Source organism: Serinus canaria, chromosome 5 (genome assembly GCF_022539315.1).
Source record: "Serinus canaria isolate serCan28SL12 chromosome 5, serCan2020, whole genome shotgun sequence".
NCBI classification, from domain to species: Eukaryota; Metazoa; Chordata; class Aves; order Passeriformes; family Fringillidae; genus Serinus; species Serinus canaria.
Genome location: NC_066319.1, coordinates 7173924 through 7182500, shown reverse-complemented (window position 1 = coordinate 7182500; position 8577 = coordinate 7173924). Strand labels below are relative to the sequence as shown.

Here is an 8577-nt window from a genome sequence, read left to right as displayed (position 1 = left end):
AATTTTCCTACGCCCTTATTCCCAAGTTACACTAAGTCAAGATGGCCACTTCAGCTTTCCAGCTCACAGCTTGGAGTGCTGCTCCAGAAGTGTATTCCCTGCTGAGATGGGGTCACCAGTGAGTGGGACCAGCAAATGGCTGAGCACGTGCAAGAGCACAGTTGGACGAATAGCCCAGGCCATGGCTGCTTCCAGCTGGGAGTTTGTGTCCCATCACATTCCTGCAGAGATTGTGTCACCACCCCTCTTCCCTCCCACTTCCTCGGATTTGCCATCCCTTTTGGCAGAACCTCCTTCCAGCTGCAGGTTTTAGGGCATGAGTGAAGTGGTTGGGGTGGATCAGCAGAACATTTGCCCTTGCACAGAACCTGGGCAGCAGTGCTGGAAATCTGTGTGGGTTCCAGCTGAGGGCACCTTCAAAGCTGCTTTCCCCATATGTTAGGAGCTGTGAGGAGGAGGAATACACAGCCCCATTCCAAGCTAGGATGATCCCATTTAAGGCTGAGGCATCCCCGCAATGTAGTCTCAAATATACAGAGAGAGTAAGGGTTTATAGTTTTTACACAAAAGCAGGACCTTCAGTAGGGTATAAACCCAGTGCTCATCAGTAACACCATGATTTTGCTCATTTAATTCAACCTAATTCAGGTCCTTCACGGCAGCCTTTGAGACATGAAATTTTATTTTCTAGCTCCCATTCACCCAAACTCCATGAGATACATACCAGGCTCACACTGCAATGACCTCCACAATCACACTTGGCTCTTTGCACCTTGGGCTGCAAATCTTTCAAATCTGTCAGGTGTGTATTCTGCACACAGGACAGAAAAGCACCAAATCTTGTCACTGCACAAGAGTGTTACATGGTTTTCTGGGGTCCCAGGATGAGGGAAGAGACGAGACAGTTGACTCCATGCATCAGAAGGCTTGATTTATTATGATATGATATATAAGATATAAAAACTATACTAAAAGAATAAAGCTAGAGATTTCACTACCAAGGCTATCCTAAGAATAGCAAAGAATGTGTAAACTGAAGTCTTCTCAGCCCGAGACGGGCCGAACAGGTGAATTGTGATAGGCTCTTAATTGCAAACAGTCTGACGGGGCCAATCACAGATTTCTCCCCATTGCATTCCACAGCAGCAGATAAGAATTGTTTACAGTTTGTACCGAGTCCTCTCAGCTCTCAGGAGAGGAAAATTCCTAAGTAAAGGATTTTTCATAAACTATGTCGGTGACACAAGAGTAACTTGCTTGTAGACCTTTATCAGGCATATACTTATACCAGATGACCTACTTAATACCACAGCCCATGAAAATCTATCTTAAATTTCCTTATAAAACATCTAAATTTCTGTGGCTTGTACCAAGCAATCATTCCCAAAATTCTGAAATTAAACAATTGCAAAATCTATGTTACAAAAATAACGTGGTAATACCAGTTTTGGAAGATTAGAGAAATAAGGCACAGCTACAACCTACTCCCCTTGGGCAGTCTTGATGAAGCACTCATGTAAACACAAGGACATTCAAAAGGAACATGTTCATTACAATTTCCTGGAGGAAAATTCTCAGACTGCTACAGAAAACACCAAGATTTTGGGATACTCATCCAAAACATGAGATAGAGGATATGAAGAGGTGTTACAGTACAGAAAAGTTGTGCTTGGAAGTCCTTGGTATTTTACAAGCTCCAACCAGGTATTCCCAAAAACAGAGGAGGAACTTGAAGGAAGAAGAAAGTCATTCTTAACAACAGGTCCTTGGTACTTTATAAACCATTAGCTTTTGAGACATATGCATCTCATGCACACGTTCACATATTTCATGAACCATAAATATTTACCATACAGGGATTTCCTCTTTGTTTTTTTCCCCACATAATAATATTTCAGAAAACTAAATTAAAAAAAAAAATTCCCCTCTGAGTTGTATATTGAAAAGAACAAAAGAATTAAGAGGTCTGACTCTCCAGCTTTCTGAGACTACTGTCATTACTAAATGAATGAAGGAATTTTGTAATAAAAATCATTCTTTGAAGAAAAATATCCAAATATTAATATCTCCCTACCTTTTAGTAGGAATGGGTAATGTTAAATTTCTGCTGCACTGACTTATCTGAAATACCAATGTAAATTGATAAAATGGACCCAAACTGATCTGATTGGGTTCCCCTTTTTTTTTCTAGGGGGTGGAAATTATTTTTTGCTTTTTTCCTGACTTGTGAAACACACCAGGCAGTGATGTGAATAATGTGGTGAAAGCTCTGAAGAAAAAAAATCTACTTAAGTCAAGGAATGGGGAACTGGTCACTCTGTGAGGTCATTTTCCTGTGAGACTCTGTGACAGCTGGAGAAAATTAACCAAAATATCTGCATTCCAGAGAGGTATAAAAAGAAGAAAGAAAGGGAGGGGAGGGGTCAAATATCTTGTGGAAACCTGTAGGAATGGCAATAGCATTTTCTATATGGTCTCGCTCAATCTGGTTTCCTGACAAAATTCTACAAAAATAGGAGGAGATTTTTAAAGTCTCAGAGGGTAGTCAGGCAGCCAGCTCCCTTAAAAGTCAGCAGGACGTTCATTAAACTTGAACAGATTAGCTGCATTGGATCTTTTCTCTGATGCTGGCACAGGGGCCACACAGAAATCTTATTCCCAACTCTTTATTACCTTTTAAAGCATTACAGCTCAGTCACACTTCCAGAGTGGAAGAGCTTGGAAGACAGCAATAATACCAATGTAACAGATAGGTTCTTTTGTTTGCATGTTTATATTTCAAGGAAATAGCCAGTGAATCCCAAATTTGATTCTACACTATTTCTGAATCCCCAGCATTGCTTTTGTTTCACGATAAAGTGAAACCAAAATCTTTTCAAACATTTTAAAAATTGAGTAGTATTCTTTTAAAAAATCCCACAGGTTTTCATGCCATATTTCTCCCAGGCCAAAACCAAAATTGTTGAATTCTATCAAAATTAGTGCGTTTTTGTGAAACATTTTGACTCTGCCAAAGTTGAATATTAATTGAAACCATACCTTCCTACCTTCAGAGCACTTCCATGCCAGGATGGATCCTCTGGTCATTTCAGATTACTCTGCAAAGAAAAAGAAAGAAAACAAAGTTTCTTTGAGATGAAGCAGCTCACTGTTGTAATTTCAAGCAATGAAATCAATTCATGCAGGAGGGATTGTGAGGTAACAAAACTCTGCCCAAAGTCCCTCTGCAGACCCAGGCTCAGGCACTCCCTCAGCGGGAGCAAGACAGACAGAAGGACACAGGCAAGACTCAGGAGATGACATCCACAAGTGGAGGCAAATTAAAGGGACTCAAAAGCAGAATTAAGATATTTTTTCAGACTTCCAGGCATTACTGTTGAGGGGAGGATTTCAAAACAACACTGCTCTCATTTGAGTGACTAAATTTTACAGACCACTCTGTATCTGTGACCTACCACTGCAAGATTTAACCAGATTTCCCTCTGAAAATTCATCTACCTCTTGAGCTTTTTTTCAGGAAGCGGAGCCTTTCCAAAAGCCCTGTGCTAAAACCATAAAAAACTGCTTTCTAAAACTGCTGAAAGGAGGCAGAAAGGCAACCAAATACTACAGAGAACTTTGAGACATTGCAACCCATACTAGATTATCTACAAGTGGAGACGTAACTACTCCACATCTGCAGCAAGGCTGTGTTTTGTGGTGAGAACTGGACATTCCTGTCCACTGCTGGTTTCACATTCATTACATCCAGGGTATAATAGCATGACTTTTAGTTAGCAAAAGCTGAATCTGCAGAGAAAGTTGCAGAAGGTTTTCACATGGTCTCCAAAACCTAACTCAGCAGCACTGTATTCTCTCCACTGCAAAACACCACCAAGTGTCTTTTCCTCATAGCTTGACCACTTTGTTTGAAGCCTCTGTCCACAGTTATCACAATGTCACTGCTCTTCACTTAACCTGATTTTCTCAGGCAGTTTATCTATTTTGTGGAGCAGAAAGAAAACAGTGTCTGATTAGGGAAGACAGATTCGTTTGGTTCTGTTTTCTCAAAATTTATTTTGATTTGCCCATTCTCTCTTTTCCTTTATCCTTCAGATGATAAATAGCTGTGAAGGAAATAAGAGAGCTCCAAAAGGAGAAAAAAAAAAAAAAAAGATGTGGAAGTTTGCATTACTAAATTCACTTAATGCTAACCTCATGTTGTGTTTGGAATCTGATATAGGTGTTGTCCAGGTAGCTACAAAAATTTCCCTGACTATTTACATAACAGATAATGGTTTAAAATAAGCATTAAATAGTCCAAAATCTGAACTTAACCAATTTAAAACTCAGGTAACTCTAAAACACGTTGAATTCACTTCTTTTTTAAGGAAGTATTTAATTTGTGCACTTCTTGTTTAATTTTTAAATGGACCAGAAGCAGAAGTTTAAAATGTCACATTAACCCTTGCTTTCATAAGACTGCTGCTTGAGCTTTACCCCAGTGAGATTCAGAAAACTCCAGATAAACTATTCAGCTTGTTATCTGAACAAAAATGTTGATCATTTGAGGATTACTCATTCCCTATCTTTACCAGACACCTTTTTTTACCCATTAGTGCCTCTAAGCCATCACAAAACCTCTTCCCACACAGGGGGCTTTCCAGACCTGGTCATGGCTGTGTTTATTCCTGCCATGGAAGTGGCAAGTTTGCCACAACAGCTTTCCTGGGTACTCTAACTACTTATTGCTGTTCATAAGGAAGGAGAAGGGAAGTAGTTCATGAGAATCTTACTGGTACTTGTCATACTTCTCTCTCAGTGCTTTTCTGCGGTTAATTTGATTAATTTTTAAGAGGCAAATATTGAAATACATTCATTGACATCCCGTTATCTGCGATTGTTTACATACAGAGGACAAATCCTCTCCTCCACTCGAAGCCAAAATAAACAGATCTTGTACATGCAAGTTCCAAACTGTCTGGGGGTGCTGGATTTATCACCACAGGCTGCAGAGCTGTTTGATGCCTGTTCCTGCACCCCAGGTATGCTTTTTTGCAAAGCTGGGGTGTTTCTTAGAGAATCTTCAGGCACAGTTAGTAGCTTTCAGCCTTGACTAAAGCAATGTCAAGTTATCAACCTCTTATTTTTACATTCTTAATTAATAAAGAGAAGAAATACATGACAATGTTAAAAGAAGATATTTGGCCTATTTACCTACCTTGACTGTGAGCCTGAAAAGCACTGTAAAAGGCTGAGTGATCTGACTTCTTATCCTAATTTTCAAATTAACTAATTTTAATGAGAGAATGAAGGATGCAAAAGCCCTTCATACCTTTCTACTAAGGTGTGCAGTATCTTCATAGCAGACAATTGCAAGGACAAAATGATACCAAATTCTCTTCTAAAAAGTCACAGAATAATTCACTAACCAGCCTCCGAATTCTTCACTGAATTCTGTGTTTGAAAATCTACCAAGTCTTCCTCAAACAAAAAGAATTTTTAGTGAATCAGCTATAAATATATATACCAAATAATAGTGTCCTATTCAGGAAATACCCACCGCTTTTATGCTTCAGATTATTATATTTATAACCAAATATATCAATCTGAAAACACATATTTGACAGAAGCATGGCAAGTAATCTTCAATTCATATTAATCTGTGAATCTGTTTGCAGCAGAGCTGAAAACCAAAATAAACGAATGAAATGAAATTCATGTTAAATGAAATTAAATGTTACCAGTACTTATTATACAGGGTGATGTTCTGGTATTTGCTTTCAGGTAAGAATATTCCTCATCAAAAACTTATTTCCCCTGGATTATCATTTTTAAAAGAGATAAGAAGCTTTTGAATTATTTTCTGCTACTAGGAAGGTGAGTAGATTATAACTATTTTTGTTCCATATATGCTTTGCATACGGGGTAGACTTAAAATGTTGCCATTAACAATTTACACCCACTTGCTGGCCATAAATGACTTTCCAGGTCCAAGGCAGTGGATTGTAAAACTGCTGACTTCACTGCTGGAGCATTGCAGAAGAGAAGAAACTGGATGAGACAGAGCAAGTCCTAAATGCCTTCCATAATTAACAAACATGGCAAGACAAGTTATGAAAAACAAAAGCAGACTGGACAGATTTATGCTTGAAGTCTGGTACTTTTGAAGGACTGTTCAACTACAAAAGCCTCTTTTGCTCTACATTAATTGAAAGCAGTTAAAATTCAATCACATGTTTACAGCCACAGGTTTAAAACCAACTCTTAATCTTGCATCGATCTGTAACTCACTGGTCAGACAGGAATGCCTTCCTTCTGCAGAGGATACAAGTCCAATGGCAGCTGTCTTCAGTTTCAGCTGGAGAGTTTCATGGCTGTGGCCTCAGAATTCCCTGATCTCAATCCTGAGTGCATCCACAATGAGGATCATCATCACTCGTGGAAGTGACAGGGCCTCTGCAGATGAAGCCACTTGTTCCTGGGTTGGTTTCATGAGGTGGTAAGAGAAGAGGATTCAGCTGGGTCTGACACACTGCTTCCTGAGCTGGCCTGAGACAGAGAGAGCAGCAACTCCCTTCTTTTTTTGGGAGGTAGGAGATGGAGTTGACAGTTTGTAGTGGCACTGGTCAGCAGAGTGAAACCACCACGAGCATGCCTGTCGGGGGATGCAGCCAGCCTCGCCTTTGACCAGCTAAAGCAAGGAAAAAGGAATCAAGAAACCACATTTATTCCCAAGGTTGCTTTTAGATAAAAACTTGCAGGGCAAACCTGAATTGCCACCAGGCAACAGGACTCCATCTCACACGACAGGGACAGATCAGAGGACTGCTTGCCCAGATCCAGCAACCTGCACCAACAATGACTGCAGGAGCAGCACTCAAGCCCAGCTCTGAATCTTCTCACAAGCCAAGCCACTTTTGTATGTTATGTTCAAGATTCATGAACCCCTACTCTTTCAGATCCCCCCAAAACCCCTGAGAGGTAAACAAATTCTGCTTGAATATTTCATTACTTTATGTACAATGAGAGCTCTGCTAAAGAGCTTGCACTATTGTACTATCTTGACTAATAGTTTGTGTGACATGCATAAGGAAGACCAGATACTTGCAAATTTAAATTTTTGCCCTAGGACAGCTTTTAAAACCCATTAACATGAATTGTGTCTGAGCTGATGAAGAAAAAAGAAAACACTGAATCCAGACCTTCAATATTTTATTGGTGTTTCTGAACTTTTATTAGCTGTACTTTCTTCCATAAAATCAATTTAATAAGGGGAGCAGTGTTTTAGTAATGTATCAAAAGCAGTTCTTCTCTTCAAAGGGCATCTTTTTCACTCAATCTCTCCTCTAAAGACAGTGACATTAGTTTTGTAAATTAATAAACAGGCCAGCATCTGAGGACTGCATGAAGCCTCCATCACCCCTTATTGTGCTTTCTCTTCTGACCCCACTTTCCAGTGCAGGGCCCTCATCTCGACAACAATACCCTGAAAGCCTGTGTGGCACTCTGGGATCACACTTGAAAAGGCCTTTGGCTGAAGCTGGCTTTCAAGGAGGGGGGACAATTGGCAAGAGGCCTGTGGCTATTCATGCAGAACAGGCAGTGAAAAATGCCTGAAGTCAGATTCAGGGGTGGGCAATGCCCAGAAAAGAAAGCCCACATAACATGAATGGCTGCTGCTAGGAGACTAAAACCAAAGGCATGCCACTAGCAGGCCTCCATGTGCCGACATCAATGGGTTCATCCTATCCCTGTTAGGGGCCTAAAATGATGGAGAAACATGAGAAGTGACTACGAGCAGGAAAGGAAAATAATACCAAAGTACACAACAGTCAATGCTTATATTGTTATACTAAACACTCAGGAGAAGGAAATAATATTTCTGATGTTCAGCACCTTTTCTGCTGGCAGGGGTTGCGTGGGTTGCAAAATCTGATAAGCAAAGTAGCCATGGCACATTTTCTTGGAGGAAGAAAGCCATGCACTTCAGTAATTAGTTATTTCTCATGCCCATAATTAAGCATGATTATAAAAACATATTGGAAAAGCCAGGCCTGAGTGAGAATGGCTCCAGACTAGGTCCTGGAGCAGTTTCAGTCCCCTGGCTGTGCACACACAAGTCCAGTTTGGTTCCAAACCCAGCAGTGCTGGTCAGAGGGGAGCAGGAGGTCTACATGTTTATTAAAGGGAACCACGTTAATGCACCACAAAAGCATTTCAGTGGCATACAAATGACCCAAACCTCAACTGTGCTCAGGGTTAGGAAGGCTGAGAGGTGCTGTCTGCAGTGCCAAAGGCCTCCAGTCCAAAAAAAGCCCATTGTGAAGAATTTACATTGCTTTAATTCACCAGGTATTGCTGTTTTTTCCTCTTATAAAACACAGCTAACCCCTCATATTTACATCCTTCCATTTCACACTGGAAAGCACAGACTGATGATCTCTTTTGAAGGAAAGGAGGCTGTGCATACCTTCATTAATTTCAGCATCATTCTGAAAATGACACAACAGTTTCTGTAGGAACAACCCATCCTCTCTAAAATCCTTTCCACTTCAGTACCAATGTTGGCTCTTGGCTAGCAAAAACCTTGAAAAA

The 8577-nt window shown here is 40.3% G+C and overlaps 1 long non-coding RNA gene across 2 annotated transcripts in view; it reads right to left on the bottom strand.

Annotated features, from left to right (window-relative positions):
* Nucleotides 1-861: 861 nt before the first annotated feature.
* The window catches only part of LOC127059662 (uncharacterized), a 176580-nt gene continuing 168864 nt past the window's right edge, over nucleotides 862-8577 (bottom strand). The window contains exons 4-5 of one of the 2 annotated variants that reach the window (XR_007777668.1): nucleotides 6274-6673; nucleotides 862-3098 (exon numbers count right to left, since the gene is read on the bottom strand). This is a non-coding gene — a long non-coding RNA (uncharacterized LOC127059662). The remainder of the gene's footprint in view (nucleotides 3099-6273; nucleotides 6674-8577) is intronic. The other variant, XR_007777669.1, reaches the window with a different exon arrangement.